General features: G+C 26.1%; 1 long non-coding RNA gene across 1 annotated transcript; it reads left to right on the forward strand.

Annotated features, from left to right (window-relative positions):
* Positions 1-388: 388 nt before the first annotated feature.
* On the forward strand, positions 389-19,142 carry LOC126264586 (uncharacterized). Its single transcript, XR_007547266.1, has 3 exons — positions 389-462; positions 15,801-15,909; positions 18,776-19,142. It is a non-coding gene; the product is annotated as an uncharacterized LOC126264586 (long non-coding RNA).
* Positions 19,143-20,035: the final 893 nt, after the last annotated feature.

Below are 20,035 nucleotides of genomic sequence, written 5' to 3' on the forward strand. Positions count from 1 at the left end.
TTAAGTATTTCTAAGAAATATAATTAAAGACCAAAAATGTGTATGTGTCTTAGAAATTCTTTTGACTTTTGACAAGTATTTATTTGACTTCCCTATTTATTAATAAAAATTTTTGAAAATTATCTTGTTTTTGAAAATTATCATTAATTATGAAGAAAGAACTTTTCGATTTATACTCCAGTGGGGGTAGACACAAAAATTTAAAAAAATTCAAAAAATAGATTACGACGAGTTTAACCCGTGGTTAAATTTTTGGCACTCATTTCCCTAACACTCCGTATATTTTACTTTGACAAGTCATTTGACACTAAATAAATTGTCTTAAAAATCTTCAAAATATTTTTTTTAAAATTGTTGTAAATTAATTTTTCTGATCAATTAACTAAGTATATTAACGATAACTTAATCAATTATTATATAGTTGAAAAATAAATGTCACGCAGTTTTCTACAAAATTAAAAGGTAAGTTAATTTTCTTTGACATTGTTTTTTTGGGTTATCCAAAAACCAAAGAATTTCTAAGATATATAAAAATGGAGCTTGTGTCTTAGAAATTCTTTTGACTGGTGACAAGACTCATAATTAAAAACGAACTTCCCTTCATTAACCCTCCTTCAATTTTCTAAAGTATAGTTCTTTATTAATAAAAATCAGTGTCTGAAGTTGTTTTTGAACATTATCATTAATTATCAACATAGATGTATACAAATAAATATTGGCATTGAAGGAATTTTATCCATGCCAAAAAGCCAGATGTTGCCCCATTAGGAAAACCTCCAGACTCTACAGTTTTAAATCTTTCTGTAAATGTAACATAAAAATCATCTAGAAGCTAAGTAGGTAATAATTTGACTGCATTCTTGCTTCATATTTGGCTCCCGTGCCCGGCGATAGAATGAATTAAAATAATCACATCTATCAACGTTGTCTTAACACGAGCAACAAAAAATTACCATAACTCCTCTCCCAACCCACCATGCCCAGAAAGAGAAACTTTAAACTTGACCGGACAAACTTCATCATTGTAGTCCTTAGCGGGAGCATCCTCCTAACAAATTCCGCATGAAGTGGACAATCTGAAAGAGGGCAAACAACAGAATAAAAAAAAAGGAGAGCAAAGAGCGGGAGAGAGTGGCCCGAACGACACACACACACACACATATTACAACTCTCTAGTAGAGTAGCGACAATGTTCGAAGGACGTAACATGTCGCGGTAGCTAAGAAATCATCTAACATGGTGGTTCGGATCGCGCTAGGCGGGGCGTAGCTCCACCCCCGAGGGCCGCCTATTTAACTCCGTGCACGACATGACAGCGCCATCTGTGAGGTGACGGCCGAACCGGCGCGTCCCCGCGCGTTGTTTTATTGCCATATAAGCTGTTTCATTATTTTGAAATGTTGTAGATAAGATTGGATTGCGAATGGAGTAGAGATAAACTTGGTCGATTATTTTCTCCTCTTTTGTTTTGTTTCGTCTTTTTTTTTTGTTCGTCGTCGTTTCGTCGTTTCGGTGTTATGGGAGTTTATCCTCTATCGACATCATTGATTTTATTGGCGATGTTTATCATTGAACGAGAGGAGACTGTGTTTCGGAGGAGATGATTATCTTTTTTATGTGGGTCAATACTGTCGATGTTTTCAGTTTGATGGGGAAAAAGGTCGTCGCCTGGCATCGCTCTGAGGCTTGGGCTTTCTCGCAGATCTGATTAGGTCTGCCGACGGCTTCTGATTTCTGATCGGGTGTACGTACAACGTTGACTTCTATTAACATTCATCTAAGCACTTTTTAAAGATGCTTGTCTCTTTAAAAGACTTGTGCCCGATTACGTTCTGAGATAGCCTTGCAAATTCTATTTGATGGTATCAAATCACGGTACGAACATATTTACCTACATTCACTCTTTCATTACATTTATTTAGTAATTGGATAATTCGAATATTATCATATACTTCATGTTCTTATATAATTCAAGTACTTTATATTTTAATTTTAAATTTTTTGAAATAAAATAAAAGATGTACTATTTGTTAAGTATTTTTAATTAATATACTATTGAAATCATTTATAGTTATTTTTATTTACAAAAATTGTTAATTAAAATGTTTTATAATATAATTAAAATAATTATAATTTCATAAGTACATTTTTATAACCATAATTTTTTCAAGCATTTTTTAATTAATTTTCATAAAAACATTAATTACAACATTTTCTTTCTCATGATAACAAAAGAGTATTTTATTTATATGTGTAAAAATATTATTTCACAATTATTCAGTATAATTCAGTATTTATTTCTCAATACTACGTAGATTACATAATATGAAATTTATATAACTTATTTATTGTTCAATCAAATGTTTGTACATTAGGGTGCACAAACATTTTTTTTTTCTTAAGTTACCCTAAAAATATCGTTAACGATGATAAAAAAATTCTTGTTTGAATTTGAGCACTTCATTTATTAATATTAAAAGGCTTACCATAATTTTCTATTTCCCATTTAAATAAATTGTAGAATTTTTTTTTATTGCGTTCTAACAAATCAGTGTGTTGTAAAAATAAATACATATTCTTGTAGAAAGTTGAAGCATCTTCAAAAACGATCTGATATGATTTTTTGCCAAGTCGACTAGTTGAAAAGTTATTAAATATTAAAGTTTTGGACATAAAATAAAAGAACTATATACATACATAAAAGGTTTGTTCATTAGGGTGACCAAAAAAAAATTTTTTTCTTTAGTTACCCTAAAAATATGGTTAACGATGATAAAAAAATTCTTGTTTGAATTTGAGCACTTAATTTATTAACATTAAAAGGCTTACCATAATTTTCTATTTCCCATTTAAATAAATTGTAGATTTTTTTTATTGCGTTCTAACAAATTAGACTGTTGTAAAAATAAATACATATTCTTGTAGAAAATTGAACCATCTTCAAAAAAGATATGATATGATATTTCGCCAAGTCAACTAGTTTAAAAGTTATTGAATATTAAAGTTCAACTTCAAATGGTATATGATGACTTCCACATTTTTTTTATATTTTATCTCAAAATAGTGGCTCAAAAACATAAAATATTATATTCCTCGTTTTCACTTTATAAACTTATAAATAAAAGCCTATGTTATTTTGCACGAATCAAATAAAAAGTGTTAAAAAGGAATTATTTATATGTAGTTGGAAGTATACCTGACATTTTTTATGTCAAATATTTTAATTCGTTGTTGAAAATCTTGATGAACTTATGATAATTAATTAAAATATGATATTTTATATTTATATTATTACACATTGTACACGACGATGAAAAAAAATCTGGTAAAACTTGAGCTGATGAGATGGTTCCTCATGATTTTCTATTTTCCATTTAAATAACTCGGGATTTTTTTTTATTTTTATTATGTCGTATATTTTTTAATCATTATTCAAAATCTTGATGAACCTCACGGAAAATGGTATTTTTTATTTTTGAGTCACTATTTTGGATAAAAATATTAAAAATTCTCTAAAAAGTCATCAAATACCATTTGAAGTTGAACTTTAATCTTCAATCTAATATGATTTTTGAGCCACTTTTTTGAGATAAAAGATAAAAAATTGTGAAAGTCATCATATACCATTTGAAGTTGAACTTCAATAACTTTTAAACGAAAAATCATATCTGAACTTTTTTGAATACCGTTCAATTTCGTACCAGAATATGTAATTGATTTTTACAACACGTTAACACGAATACAAGAAAATTCCAAATAAAAAATTGTTTCCTCGAGTTATTCAAATGTAAAATAAAAAATTACGATGAGTCACCTCTTAATATTAATAATTTTTTTTCACCAAGTGAATATTTTTAGAGTAACTAAAGAAAAAAAAATTTGGTGCACCATACTGGTAGCAATATAAATAAATGCCAAAGTGCATAAAATTAAATTATGGCGTATATTTAAAAAAATATCATATTGAATATACAGGGTGTCCCCCGAAAGGTACAGAATTAAACAACCAGTTCTGAGGTGAAAATAGATCAATAAGACTTGCTGCTTTCCGCCTTCCAGTAAGTCCAGAGAACTAAAACCTTTCTTTGATTGGCTCTTTCACCTATAAATTACCATTGCCAGTACATAAAACGATTTTCATCAAAAAACCTAATTATTTATATTTCTTTTCTTAGTTGAATTAAAAACAAATCTTACTCTTTCAGTATTCCCAAAAATGAAAGACTTCTTTGCTGACTTCTAACCACAAAAACCAGCTAAATTTAATCTTCTTAGTTATTCTCCCCAATGTACTCGTTTGGTTAAAATTTTAAATTGCCCGTTATGTTAGAATTTTGTTTAATTCTGACTGAGTCTTTGAAAATTGAGCACTTTTTCCCTGAACAAACGTTTTCAAGATGTATTAATTCATTTTAAAATTTATGTTATTTAGTAAATACATGGTTAAAAATGTATAATATACTGAATTGTTTCCAAATCGATCCCTTTCAATATTTTTACACCTCCGATACGGTTAGTGTCTCGCCGGGTGAACGCATTAGCCAGCCTCCCGTCTCAATCAAATTCCAGTCAATCGAAAAACAACCACCTTCTGGTCCATTGACAAAAAAACCGGTCCTGTACCATCGGATCCTGTCAATGCATGATTTAGGTACGTCCAGGTGTATTTGTCTAGGCCGCGATTCGTAAATACGGCGGTCCATTTGATCGGCACCGGGACAGAGGACTGATCGAAGGTTCTCTTTTGCTGTCGGGCGTTTCGCCAGTGCGAAAAATAATATTTGGATTGCGGTTCGTTGGGTTTTCGAGTGATGAACACTTGGTGCATTTCCGATACTAGGAAACTGATATTTTGCGTGCAGATTTTACTTTTTAAATCAGCAAATAATTGCTGTTTAATACTTTAGATTATGTTGTTAACATTTTTAATCAAATTATGAAATTATATGTTTATTTTGTGATTAGATCTTTATGTTTATTATTGTTTATTTAATGAATCAAATTATTATTTGCATATAAATAACAAATGTTTTAGGAATTTCTTAAATAATAATGTTTGTTAAAAGTGCATTCATAAATAGTATTATAAAAAATATTTAAAATTAATAATTATATTTTGTCATGGCAAAGTAAACTTCAGAAAAAAAATAATGTATCAATAATATTTATAAATTAATTTTATTTTGTTTTAATTATTAATAGTAGTGTATAGATTTTGGAAAATATATGCAACCTTTTCTATAATTCTAATGCCTTATTTTCATAGTAATTAAATATTGGTGAAAATATACGTCTTCATCAATTTCAGGTCCTAAATTAGAAAAAAGGTAATTTAGATGAATATGCGAGAAATGTTTTATAAGGACATATTGACAATTACTGTCATTTGAAAACCTCTTTTCAAAAATATTAATAATAAATTTAAATAACAACATTGCGACATTTTAATTTAATTTCTACTCATATTCATCAACTTTTAGCAGCTGTTTTGGGGTTTGAGGGTCTTCAAATAAACTTATTTAATGTTTAAAAAAATTATAGGAATGCAAGACACCTAAACTTTTCAGATTTTTGTTATATTGTGATATTTTTAAAAAAATTTGATATAATTCAAATTGCTTCAATAAGATAGATTAGCAACATCCATATTTATGTTGTTTCAGAAAGCAATTTCAATGACAAAGATAAATTTGGTAAACCTTGAAAAATAGTACATGTAAATGCAAAAAAAAAGAAATTGATATGTATAGAGCATAATATAAGAAAAATGTTCAAAAAATAGTATAAGACACTGTTTTAGTAAAATGGTCGTATGTATCAAATCCAATATTCATCTATTCTTTACATAAAAAAATCAAACTAAAATTTCATAGAAATACCAATTTTAAAGATCAAAAATAACTAAAAATCTATTAATGTTACTTATGTAAAAGTGCAGAAAGTAGAAGTACATTATATTAAAGAAAGCATTATATTCAGGCAAATGTCAAAATTGTTTTAAAAAAGAAACAGTTTGACAGTATGTTGTATTAGGCTAAATTTGATATGATATTTATTTCATTTATTTTAATTATTATAGTGAACAAAATATAATAATATTATATTTTTATTTTAAGTTTTATACAGATCCAAAAGGATTTTCTCCATCTAAATCTTGAGAGAAAAATCATACACGACAGAGATAATAAAAGTCTCCTCTTTGCCCAATAGTGGGAGACTTTCAAGATTCAGAAGGAGGAAATATTTTTTGATCGATACAAGAATGTAAAACGTAAATTTCTATGAAACTTGCCTATAAAATATCTTACATCATGCCCAAACAAATTCGGAATCGCATCTGAGATTGATTCCAAAATAGATATATTGTCATCCATATTTATGGCAATTTTATAAATTTTCTATTTAAATATTCATCTTCGTCTGATTTAAAATATTGATCAAAAACGGCTTTGATCCCAATTTTAATTTTGTTAATTGTTGGATAAAAACACATATTTTAATTTACAGATTCCACTCATAGTTTGATTGGCCCCTCGTGTTCGTATTATCTAGATATTCTCACTTTTGAAACTCATCCATTTTAATACGACCTATCAAAAATTTGAGTTATCCAAGTTAATATAAAAAACTTCATCTTTTAAAAAATTTATTAAAATTCATGTGTATTCGTGTTTAAGTATCAAAAATACGAGAATATGTTACTAAAACACTTTTTATTTTAAAGATTTTATTTTTAATTACAGATTTATTCATAATAAGAAAATATGTGGAAAATAAACTTTTTGATGATAATTAAATAGAATGACTTTTTTATTGGAAATTGTATTATATTTATTAATAGTTTAACACAATAATCATTTGAAACAAATTTAATAAATATTGATAATCATTTAAAATAATTATTATATTATGAAAATATGTATAAAATAAAATTTTTTGATAGAAATTAAATATAAAATGAAAATATATTTATTACTATACCGCATTTCCTTTAAATAATATAATACCGTAATAATTTATCATTATTTACAAAATTTCACAATAATTAAATATATTTAAGCACTATTAAATATATTTTTTATTTAGACATATATTCATTATTTTTAAAATCAAAATTTTTGAAGAAAATTAAATATAATATAAATTCGTTTTATTCACTTAAAATATACCATTAAATGTCACATCTTCAATGATTTCAAATTGATTATTTTAAATTTTGAATATGTATTTATAAATCAAAAAAATATTGTGTATTTTATTAATTCATAATTTTGAAAAATTGAATTATAATTTTGTCTCGCTGAACAAACTGAATCAAAAACTTTTATACAATGCAATATTTTTTATTTATTTAATAAGATTATTCATATTGTCGATACCACCAGAATACTGTCAAACGTAGGCTGTATCGACCTAAATAATCTGCGAATAAACACCCTAATCCCCATTTAACACGCACCTTTCTGTCCAACAATGAATAGAAACATCGGCGCTAATCAAATAAAATGTACGCTGCCAAACAAGAGTGCGACACAGAGAAAAGTGCAGAGCAATTGTTGACAGAATATGTTTAAAACCTCACGATCCGTGTATAAATATTGTAGCGGACCCAAATCAAAAACGGGAACGGTACAAACCGGGGGGAACGTAGACAACAGATTACACAGACACCGGCCGGTCTCACACCGTGCCACATTTGCCCATTGTTTGCCCATTTACCGCCAGCTAAGCTGCTGTTTGCTAACACTCACTCTGTATATTTAGATGTGCTTAAAGACTATAGTGCTAATAACGTGCAGGGGCGGGCTTGTATCTAAAAATCAAATCAAAACTTTTCAAAGCTTTCATTGATATATCCGTATATTTTGTTTTTAAATAAATATAGGTATGGTTGTCGATGTAGGATCTTGATCCACGTTGATTTTATAAATTTGAAATGGAGCAGCGTCGCACATGTGTCTGACACCGGTGACGTCAGTCAATGCAAAAGGGGTTTTTAATTGACGTACCGAATTGACATCTCGGAATGATGCGCCGCCGAATCCTCCGAACTATTTAGCATACATATTGTGAATTCGTGTTCTCACTTTTTAATATGATGCTTTTGTCATTCATGCGCGAGAAGGGGACTTCTCCGGACGCGTCCGGACGCCTCTAATGCTCTAATGAAATGTCGACTTTGTCTGAATGGCAGATGAGACATCTCGGAGGACTCTTCTCACCGTCAGCCAGTTATTAAAAATCACTTTATAAGGATTATTAATTAATAAATGGTCCCAGGGCCGGCTTGAGGGGTAACTGTAATATGACAGATTGTTGGCAGGCTCGGAACACTCGGTCTGCACTACTGCAAAAACGGACACTAAAAACGGGCTGCTGATATGAAGTTGCTAGAAAAAATTGCACTCATTGTCGAGGCTAAATTAAATTTAGATTACATAATAAATATTGTCTTGGATACTGAAAAATTTACTTCTTAATGTTAATGAAAGCAATAAGTTTTTCCGTAACAAAGAATGTATAAAAAAATATGTTAAAACTTTATATTCAAAATTCAGAAAAAATGTATCAATAATACTTATGAATTTATTTACTAGTTTTCAGATTTTGGGATATATCATATCCAACCTTCGATAATATGCATTCTTTCCAATATCATAAATTCCATTTTCAGCTCCTAAATTAGAAGAAAGGCAATTCAGATGAAAATTCTGTAAGTGCTTTTTTAAGGATATATTGACAATTATAGTAATTCTGAAAGTCTCTTTTTCTAAAAAATTGAAAATAACATATAGTGTGTCATTTTTATTTAATTTTTACTCATATTCTTTTAGCAACAATTTTGGGATTTGAGAGTCTTTAACTAAACTTTAATGTTTAAAAAATAGTTTTACAAAAAGTATATAGCCAAGTAATAAAAGCTTTGTTTTTAATGTTTTCTACGAATGTTAATGTCAGAAAGTTAGAAAATATAGAACGGTAGACGAAAAAATATTTTTTTTATAAACATTTACTTCTAATTACCGAGTTGTGAATTCAGATATAAAATATTCACATATCTTTTCTTTACAATTAAAAAAAATTAAACTAAAATTTCATAGAAATACCAATTTTAAAGGTCAAAAATAACTAAAAAACTATTCATATTTTCAATTTTTGTGTACTTATGTAAAAGTACAGAATCTGTTAGTGAGATAATTAATATTAATAATATTTTTATAGAAGATCACCCAAATATTATATAAATCTTTGTGTAAGATTTTTCATAAAATTATAAAAATTAATTTAATACTTTTATAAATAAAATAACGTGGTATTATTTTCTTGTTAGTACCAACAATATTCATTATATTAGAGAAAGCATTATATTCAAGTGACAAAATTGTTTCAAAAATGAAACAGTTTGATAGTATGTTACATTGGGCTAAAATTTCTTATGGGGGTTTTAAAATAAAATTATTCGCATATTCTATAAATCCTCTGTATGTGTTTATTAAAGTTCACCTAATAATCATTAAATTGCAATGGACTTATTTTTTATTATTAATTTTTCGTTATCACATAATTATTTAGTATTATTTTTTTAATAATTTAATATAGAAATCATTTAAAATATCAAATTTCACAACGAAGGAACAGTTTGTCAGTATGTTATAATAGGCTAAATTTTCTTATGGGGGTTTGAAAATAAAATGTATATTCTATAAATCCTATATATGTGTTCAAATTTCAAGTTAATTACATGAAAAAGCTAAAAATTTTATAACAATAATTTTATTTAATAATTTCACAAATTTTATGTATTATATTTTATTATGGTACTAACAATATTTATCATATTATTATCATTATATACTGATATGTCAAATATTTTTCCAAAAATGGTTTTATTTATCCAATACGATGTACTTGATGCATAATAAGTACAGAAACTGCTGATGAGATAATTATTATTAATATTTTTTATAGAAGATTACCCAAATATTATATAAATCCTTATGTATAAGATTTTTCATAAAATTATAAAAATTATAAATAATATTATAAATAATATAAGAATAATTTAATTTAACAATTTTACAAATAAAATAATGTGGTTTCATTTACTTATCATTGTAAAAAAAACAGTTTGTCAATATGTTATATTCTAAATTTTCTTACAGGAGTTAAAAAGTAAAATTTATAGGACAAAATTCTCTAAATTCTATATATATATATATATATATATATATATATATATATATATATATGTGCTTATCATAATAATAATAATAATTAAATTGCAATGGACTTTTATTATTAATTTTTCGTTATCATAATTATTTAGTATTATTTTTTTAATAATTTAATATAGTAATCGTTTAAAATATCAAATTCCACAACAAAGAAATAGTCAGTATGTTGTATTAGGCTAAATTTTCATATGGGGGGTGTGAAAATAAAATTTATATTCTATAAATCCTATATATGTGTTATAAAATTTCAAGTTGTTCGTAAAATTGTGGTTGTTAATTACATGAATATCTTATTTGTCAGCAAAAAGATAAAAATTTTATAATAATAGCAACAATAATTTTATTTAATAATTTTACAAATTTTATATATTATATTGTATTATGGTTCTAACAATATTTATCATATTATTATCATTATATTCTGATATGTCAAACATTTTTCAAAAAAAAATATTGACAATATGGGGTAACATCTGCTTAGAATTTTTTAAATCCAAATTTTATTTGTGTTTAATAAAATTTCAAATTTTTCATGAAATTTATATGTTGTTGATTGTATGAAAATCATATTTTTCTGCTAATAAACTTGACAATTATAAATAACATTTAATTTATTTATTATTTGACGAATTTTTCTTAAAATACAAAAACTATTTTTGATAATATGCTTTATAGAGTTATATCTTTTTATGAAGTTTTTAAAACATATTTAGAAGAGATTGCCCACCTATTGTGTAAATCTTATTTATAATAAAAATAATGTTTTTATAATATAAAATTAATAATAATAAAAAAGATAACGCTAATTATAAAAAATATATGATTAATTTAATTATTTAATACTTTTAAATACTGTGGTTTAATTTATTTAATTACTTGTACAAGTGCCAAAAAAGTAACAAGTTTTAACATGTATTAAAGACCCCCATCTGCCTTCATATTCTCTATATATTTGTATATATTTCATATGTTTGAATTTTTGGGAAAGTCAATTTATTTTAGTTTAATATCGGAGACAAAGAAAATAAAATTCAATATTAGTCACTAAAAACACAAAACGACCGATTTCTGTTTAATAAATACTTCGAAATATATACCAGAGTGGATGGTGTTATCGATCCCAGTTAATTCCAAATAAACCCAATCCGCAGACAGCGTTCGCAGAAATGATTTGTTATAAACAGCATTTGCGGCGGTCGTGATACCTTGTAGCAATATAAATCGCCAAGTAAGCGTGTTGCCTTCGATCTGAAATGCGTTTTCGAAATGTCCGCGTGTACAAATGCCGCTTTTGATTCGCACCAACCATATTTTTTATACATATATTTATATGGCGAAAGCAAATTCTCGGTCCGTGAACTAATATTGTGTAGTCGGCGAGACTTCAAAGCACGCGATAAATCACCGGCTTCTCAAACAACTAACTAAACAGTTTTTAATTTTGTTTGCGCTTTCGGCCGGACACGGTTCGACTTATAATTCGAATTAAGGGACGTCGCAAGTTGGGCCGATTTTACAATGAGTTGGACAAGCTCGGGATTTTTCAAAATTGTTACGAAATTAGGCCAGTACAAAGCGTGTTGTGCACATACACTGGCAGTCAATATTGCATAGGTAGGAGGAAATTTGTAAATCAATTTAAAATAATGCCCCCATTAAATTAATTTTCACCCGGTAGAAAGAGTAAAAAACGGTCGCATAATAAGTAGGTGCACACATAAAATGTCCCTAATTTTATGAAACTTTTTTATAATAATAAAGCTATAAAATTAACTCGGTTATAAAGGTAAAATGCAATTACCTCGAAGCCTATGATTATCGTGTATGTATGAGAAAACAATTTTATAGATTAGTATTTAATATAATTACCTAAATTACCGTATATGTGTATGTCTTGTAAGATTACGTATTTACCATTTTAATCTCGAAACGCTGTAACAAATTATGAAGTTAAAATCACATGGTTCGCTTAACAACGTCAATTACATGGCCGGTAACTGGGTATTTTTTAACATAATCAATAAAATTAATTGGCCAGGCTTGGACAACTGGATTTCTACTACTTTTTGCAATTTATAATAAAATGACACAACTTCCTTGTTATGGTCTAGCATATTACTCATGATTTTGTTTAAATTACTAGGTTTGATAGAAACATCCTGTAACTTATTTACAACAAAAAATAAATACTGTTTACTTTAAATAGGCTTATGAACGTGTTATATAAGGAACAAATTAATTTCATCGACATTAAAAAATGTATTTATCACAGAGTAGGTATTAAACATATTAATTAAATTGTGATTTAATCAGAAAAATTGTATTTAACATCTGTCTTGGATCAATAATAGTTTTTATATTTATTTAGTATTTTTTCATATTTTCATAATCATATTCTGGATTTATAATTATTATTGATTAACTATATAATAATCTATCCATATACTATATTCATAATATCAATCGCACTCGAAATATTACAAACATATGAAATATTATGTTCAAAGTGTGAAATTTTATAAACAAAATTTGTCTTTCTAATAACAAATGTTACAATTTTCAAATTTTAAAACAAACAGGAAATTAATAACATTAACTTAATCAAGTAATTTTAAGTGATTCTTTTCAAAATTTGATTTATTATTAATATATTAAAGGAAGTAATATTCTAGGTATTTTTATCTGAATTTTATTTGAATTCATATATTCATATATTTTCAATTTTTTATTTAAATTAAAAAAAAAAAAATAATATATATTTAATTATTAGTTACAGTTATTTATCTCTACATTTTAAATTTGAAAATTATGAAATTAAAAAAATTTGTAAATATATGTGATAAACAAACGTATATAAAATTACAATTTTTGAATAATGTTATCATATCCTCAGAATTGATATTGTTACAATTGGACGTAAATTTTTTGGATTATATTCTATGATTTAAATGGAAAATCAGAGCAGTTTACTCTTTTTAAATGTGGATAGAAACACATTTCAAAAATAATTTTTTATTTTATGGATTGTATCACAAAACCGTTATGTATTTTTACACAAAAAATTATTTTGAACATTCTTATAAGCATTGTATGTTTTACTTTTTATACATGAGAAAACCGTGTCAATTAATAAATATTAACACATAACATATATGTTAAATGTAACGTGATTATAATCAATAAAATTTTAAACTTTAAAAACATGTACGAAATAATATTTCGATGTAATTTTTTTATTGTACAAATTATATCATTAAACTATAAAAATATCTAAGCAAAATTACTTTGAAATTGCCTAAAGTAAAAGTAATCCAAAAGCACTTTATTATATTATTATATTTACATTATTTAGTTTAAGTAGAATAAATCACTTTCATCTCGAACCCGAGAATGTGTCTCAAGTGTCCTAATTGTCACGTAACCACCCCCAACGTCGGTTTTCTTCACATTTCAGATTATCGACCAAGGTGATTACGTGAACATCATCTGATTTTTTATTTTAGATTTAATTTCTTGTGATGAATTATTTATTTTGTTAAATTAAATTATTAATAGGATTGATTAATAATCGGTTGTAAATTACTCTATAATCTTTATTATATATATATTGTTAGTTATAGATTTTAAGTAAAATTATTATATTTACTCAAATGGTCTTTTATTTTTAATTCTCCACTCACAAATGTTTTAATTTACAGAAATTCTACAATAACATCTTCACTATATATTTAACAAAAAAAACCATTATTATCAACAACTGTTTTGGCTTTTTAAATATTAACTATATATTAAGAAATTCCCCATTAAAAATCTCAATAATAAGAAATTTAAAATAATAAATATTTAAATATAATTAAATCTATACTACTTTCATAATATTAACTTTTTAATAATAATTCTTTAGTAAGTTTTTCTGTTTCTTTGGTAATAATAGTCGAATAAATATAAAAAATAAAAAAATGGTTTTCCAAGCTTTTATAGAGTATGTTTTGATGTTTAAAATTAACATTAAAATTCTTTGATAAATAAAAATAAAAAATAGTATAGTTGATTTCAAGTATTTTAAGTATTTAAAGTATTTTAATATTATAATTAAAATTGTATTTAGTGGATTTCTTTTTAAATAAAGAAATAAGCTCATATAATTTAATATTTAAATATTTATTTATTTATTAACCAATAGTTTATTAATTAAATGTCAATTAAAACTATTACACAAAAATATTATATAAAATTTAAATAATTTAAATTGTTAATTGACAATTTCATTGTAAATGATTCAATTCAATTCAATTGAAACTTGTCCCAGAAAATTCTACATTTAACAAAATTAAAATATTTTACTAACTTAACGTTATTTTTAATGTTTAAAATGGATGTTTTTAATGAGACATGATTTAAACTGTAGTTTTTAAAACTGTTTGAAGAATTAATTAATAATAATAGTTAGAATAATAAATCTTTAAATTTAATTTAATCTATACTACTTCCACAATATTAAGTTTTTTGGATTAGTTCTTTAGAAAATCATATTTTAAAGATATTTTTACATTTAGTCTGTTTTTTAGATAATAAACATAAAAAATAAAATTAATCCTAAAATTGTTTGTTTTTAGATAAATATAAAAAATTATTCATTTTAATATAATAATTAACATTTTAAGAATATACAGGATATCTTTTTGAATAAATCTTCTTGTCTATTTTATTAATTTTATTCAAACATTTATTTACCAACAAATGAATAATTAAATTTATTAGTTAATGTTTATTGATTCAGTATCAATAAAATCTACAAATAATTTATTATTTACGTATTCATTTACAATTTCATATTAAATAAAAATAAGTACATTCAATTCAACAGAAACTTGGACCTAAAAATTTAAAATTCAATAAATTAAAATATTCTGTTAGGTGAAGAACAACTTCAGTATTCAATTTATGTGTAATAACAATTCCCAACGCTATTTTTATTGTTTAAAATGGGTATATTTAACGAGACATGATTTAAATTGTAGTTTTCGAAGCCGTTCGAAACCCCCCATTAAAAGCTCCTTTACAGTCGATTCAGTGGCAGCGCACATCGCAATTATAAAACCCTTTCGGATGTGACGACGCCTCGTCACGGACGTCAGCACGTCAGCGACATGTGCTAAAATTGAACGCTCCGAAATTTATACTTTTTATTGCGCGTCCCGTCCGCCGTAAAAAAGTGTAAAATTTTAAAATTGAACAAGGGGACGTTTTTAATATCGTCATCCATATGTGAAATATGTTTGGAGATTCGGCCAGACATTTGTTTGAAGATATTGGGCCGAATTTTCTTATATTTATTCGCCGGCGACCCTTCCGTTTAATCCGTTTCGCGGTCCCGGACGTTTCGACACTTTTTAACGTCCCGATGCGATTGCTGAAGTGTGTTGCGTTGATTTACGGCGGACATAAATATCGACGATCACACGATTTTTATGTGTTACATTTCATCCACACGTGTCCTCCGTGTGCGACCCCTTATCACGTGCATTAAAAAATGTGAAATTTACATGAAATTACGAATTTCAGCAACGTACACGGCGCATAGATCCGAACGATCTCGGTAGCAAACAAGCTGGCGAAGATAGCGGGAGATAAGCATCGAAATGCTGTGCAAAACGGGAACGCGAATAATCGGGTAAGCAATAATGATATAATAATGCCTGATTAGGGTTATTTTCGTAATAGCGGGGCTCGGAGACTGGATATTTACACTGTAGGTTGCTTAGTGTGTGTGACGATGTTCCACGTTTCTATCTACCTTGTTAAGGCTTAATTATTGAAATCCTGTTTGTAAACGGGGAGTTCGTTTCTGGTTCGAGTAGTTCGCAAGTCTTAAAACTATCAACGTGATTATATGAAATTTCCAGCAATCATAACCAATTTTAAGATGTACTTATATCAGTTACATGGAAGTATTTAACTAGAAATTTGTCTTCACTAATTGTTTACATCAACATAGAAGATATAAACTGCAACACAGGAGAGTATTTTAATTACTAATCATACAGAGGTGGTGAAAAATATGGAATAAATTTTAATTTATTTTTCATTTCATTAGATTTACCTGTATATTTTTTCTTCAGAAATAAAAACACTAAATTCAGGTTAAGAAAAATTGTCCATAAACATAAATAAGGTATAATATCACATACACAAAATATATTTGGAAGTAGTTTATTTATTTAATATAACGTACACAATGTGGCAACCCAAAGAAAAGCATCTTTTTTTTCGATTTTCATACGAAAATTTCTTATGTTTATTATTTTTTAAGGATCCCCTTAAACGGCAGAATAAAAAAAACCTTTTTTAAAAATTTCTGAAACCGTCAATTTTTTTATTTTTTAATTTTTTTCTCGTTTCGACTTTAGCTTGAACACAAATATTAACTACCTCCATTAATTTTTTTGAAGTTGTCATACTAAAGCTTGGAATTAAAGCACAAGAGACGAAAAAAAAAAAAAATTAATAAACAAATAATATACAATTTTTTAAATTTCTTAAATTTATTTATTTTTCAAAAAAAATCATTTTAATAAAATCACGAGAAAATTAAAAAATATTGAAAATAATTGATCTTTGTTATGTTTAGACTTTAAAAAAATATTATAAAAATGTTTTAAAGAATTATAAAATATTATAAAAATATAATAAAAATGAAATTTCGAAATTCGATTTAATTTGATGATACATTGTTACATTAAATTTTTGATTCTATTTTGTTAAATATATAAAATATGTAAAAAATATATTTGATAAAAAAAATAAAATATATTGTTGACCTAAATAATGTTATTAATTGACCTTTAATGTGTTTAGAGTTTATAAAAATATTATAAAAATATTTCAAAGAATTATAAAAAATTATAAAACTTTAATAAAAATGAAGTTTCGAAATTTTCAGGAATTTTATCATTTTTCTTTTAAAAAAATGAAACATCTTCAAATTAAATTTATGATTATATTTTGTTAAATATATAAAATATGTTAATATGTAAAAAATATTTTGATAAAAAAAAATAAAAAATAATAAATAAATATAAAATAAAAATAATGTTGACCTAAATAATGTTATTAATAGACCTTTATTGTGTTTAGAGTTTATAAAAATATTATAAAAGTGTTATAAAGAATTATACAAATATAATAAAAATGAAATTTCGTCTTGAAATTTTCGGGAACTTTATTATTTTTCTTGTAGAAAAAAAAGAACAACGAGAAAAAATTAAATGATTTTAGTAATTTTCAAAAATTTGGAGCAACCTGTTAAAATGACTTGAATTAAAGCACAAGAGACGAAAATAAAATTAATAAACACATAATATACGTAATTTTTTAAATTACTTAAATTTATTTATTTTTCAAAAATTAATCACTTATAAATAATAATAATTGACCTTTGTTACGTTTAGAGTTTATAAAAATATTATAAAAATGTTTTAAAGAATTATAAAAAATTATAAAACTGTAATAAAAATAAAATTTCGAAGTTTTCAGGAACTTTATCATTTTCTTGTAAAAAAATGAAACTTTTTTAAATTAAATTTTTGATTATATTTTGTTAAATATACAAAATATGTTAATATGTAAAAAATATTTTAATATAAAAAAAAAAATAAAAAATATTATTGACCTAAATAATATTATTAATTGACCTTTATTGTGTTTGAAGTTTATAAAAATATTATAAAAGTGTTATAAAGAATGATAAAAAATTATACAAATATAATAAAAATGAAATTTCGTCTTGAAATTTTCGGGAACTTTATTATTTTTCTTGTAGAAAAAAAAAGAACAACGAGAAAAAAATAAATGATTTTTGATGATTTTAGTAATTTACAAAAATTTGAAGCAATCATTTAAATTTTTTTTTTTTGAGCTGCCGTTTAGAGCACTCTTAAAACATAAAAAATTAAATATTTTTGTATGAGTGCCGGAAAAAAATAGAAATAGATTAAATTTTTGCCTTTTAATTTGTGAATAACTGAAGGGGGCGTAGAATGAAATTGAATTGGGATATCATTTTATTAATTAAAATTATCGAGTTTAGGGGCTTATTTATAAAAACATTTAAAAATTAAAATAATTAATTCATTTGGATGTTCCACACAACAGATTTAAGATTCTGAAACACTGATAACTACTTGACGTTTATATATTATTGAGTTGAGTTTGATCATCCGTCTTTATTCGAACACCAATCCCTGAACAAAAAGTTTGCTTGTCACTCAACATGACAAACTCGTAAATTCCGTGTTGTTAAGACAAACACCAGGTACGAGCCAGATAATTATAGTCCATATAGTTTCTGTACAAACTCGATGAAAACATCGTCAATTACAATATAATTAGCCCCCTATAAAGTGAACATTGCCACATCACACCAGTCGAACACGAAAAAATCGCACGAAACTGAGAACTCAATTACACTTATCAAAAAGCAAGTGAAACCGTCCGCTAGATTGATTCGCAATTTTAAGCGTTTTCGCCTTTTGTTATAGGAGTCGGGTGTTTTGTTCTTCCGCAGGTTTGACGGACTGACAGGCTCTAATCGTGGAGACGGGGCAGGCAATTATCGATGGCAAAACCGGCAATTATCATCCTGCGTGCCGGTTACCTATGTTCAGTTAGTTGGTTTGTTAGTACACACGGCATGGTGTAAGTCACATCTGCATTAGTTGCACAATTATTCGTGGTGTGAGCTTGCCATTACTACTAACTGATCATTCACGTCAGGAAGTTGTTATATTTTGTCCACTTTCGGTTTGGTCGAAACGCAAACTTTGCAGGAATAAAGACATCGGAGTTGGAATTGATTGGCAAGTACTGGCACGAATGTTAGACTTGTATGTTGTTAAATAAAGTAATGAATTGATGGAACACATCCATAATTTAGTTGTACGTGACCACTGTTGTTATATATCACATCAAGCTATGGTTAAAAAGTCTAATGTTTCTGAAACTGAAACTATATTTACGTATTAATTGGTTCAAAAAATATTGCTGACTTTTTATATGAAAAATAATTATAATAATAATAATAATTTCTTCATTAGTATACCTCCTTGAATCATGTCAATTATATACTTTAAATATATCGTACATTAATTTAAAAATTTGTATGGTATCACCACTGTTTTTATAACTAAGAGAAGAGTCCTTATAAATCCTAACTTATACCAGTGTCAGTTCACACTAACTACTACTGGTAACTGATCACCCACGTCAGGAAGTTGTTATATTTTGTATACATTCAGTTTGGTTGAAACGAAAACTTTGTAAAAATAAAGACATTTAATTTAAAATTGATTGGTTACTACTTTCACGAATCTTAGACTTGTAAAATTGCATTGCAAAATAAAAATGTAAATTTATGAATCACGTCCACTCCAAGAGTCCCAAACAATGATCAAAAATTATATATTTCTGAAGTACCGTACATTTTCAAAAACATTTAATAAATTATTACAATTCCTGAAACTATATTTAAGGCACATAAAAAAATATTTCCTCTTGTCAGAGAAAATAAAGAAAAATGAATTAGATTTCTTGTTCCTGACAGAATTACAAACTTTACGTAAATTTTTTCCTTTAACATTCCTCCCCCATTCGTTCAAATTACATACGTTGAATATATATAGATGAATTTAAAAATGTTGATGGTACCACCACTGGTTTCAAGGCCAAGAGAAGAGTCCTTACAAATCCTAACCTGTACCAATATAAACGAGTTCACACAGTTCGGGGAATTCGGGCGGTTA

This window comes from Aethina tumida, chromosome 2 (assembly GCF_024364675.1).
Source record: "Aethina tumida isolate Nest 87 chromosome 2, icAetTumi1.1, whole genome shotgun sequence".
NCBI lineage: Eukaryota > Metazoa > Arthropoda > Insecta > Coleoptera > Nitidulidae > Aethina > Aethina tumida.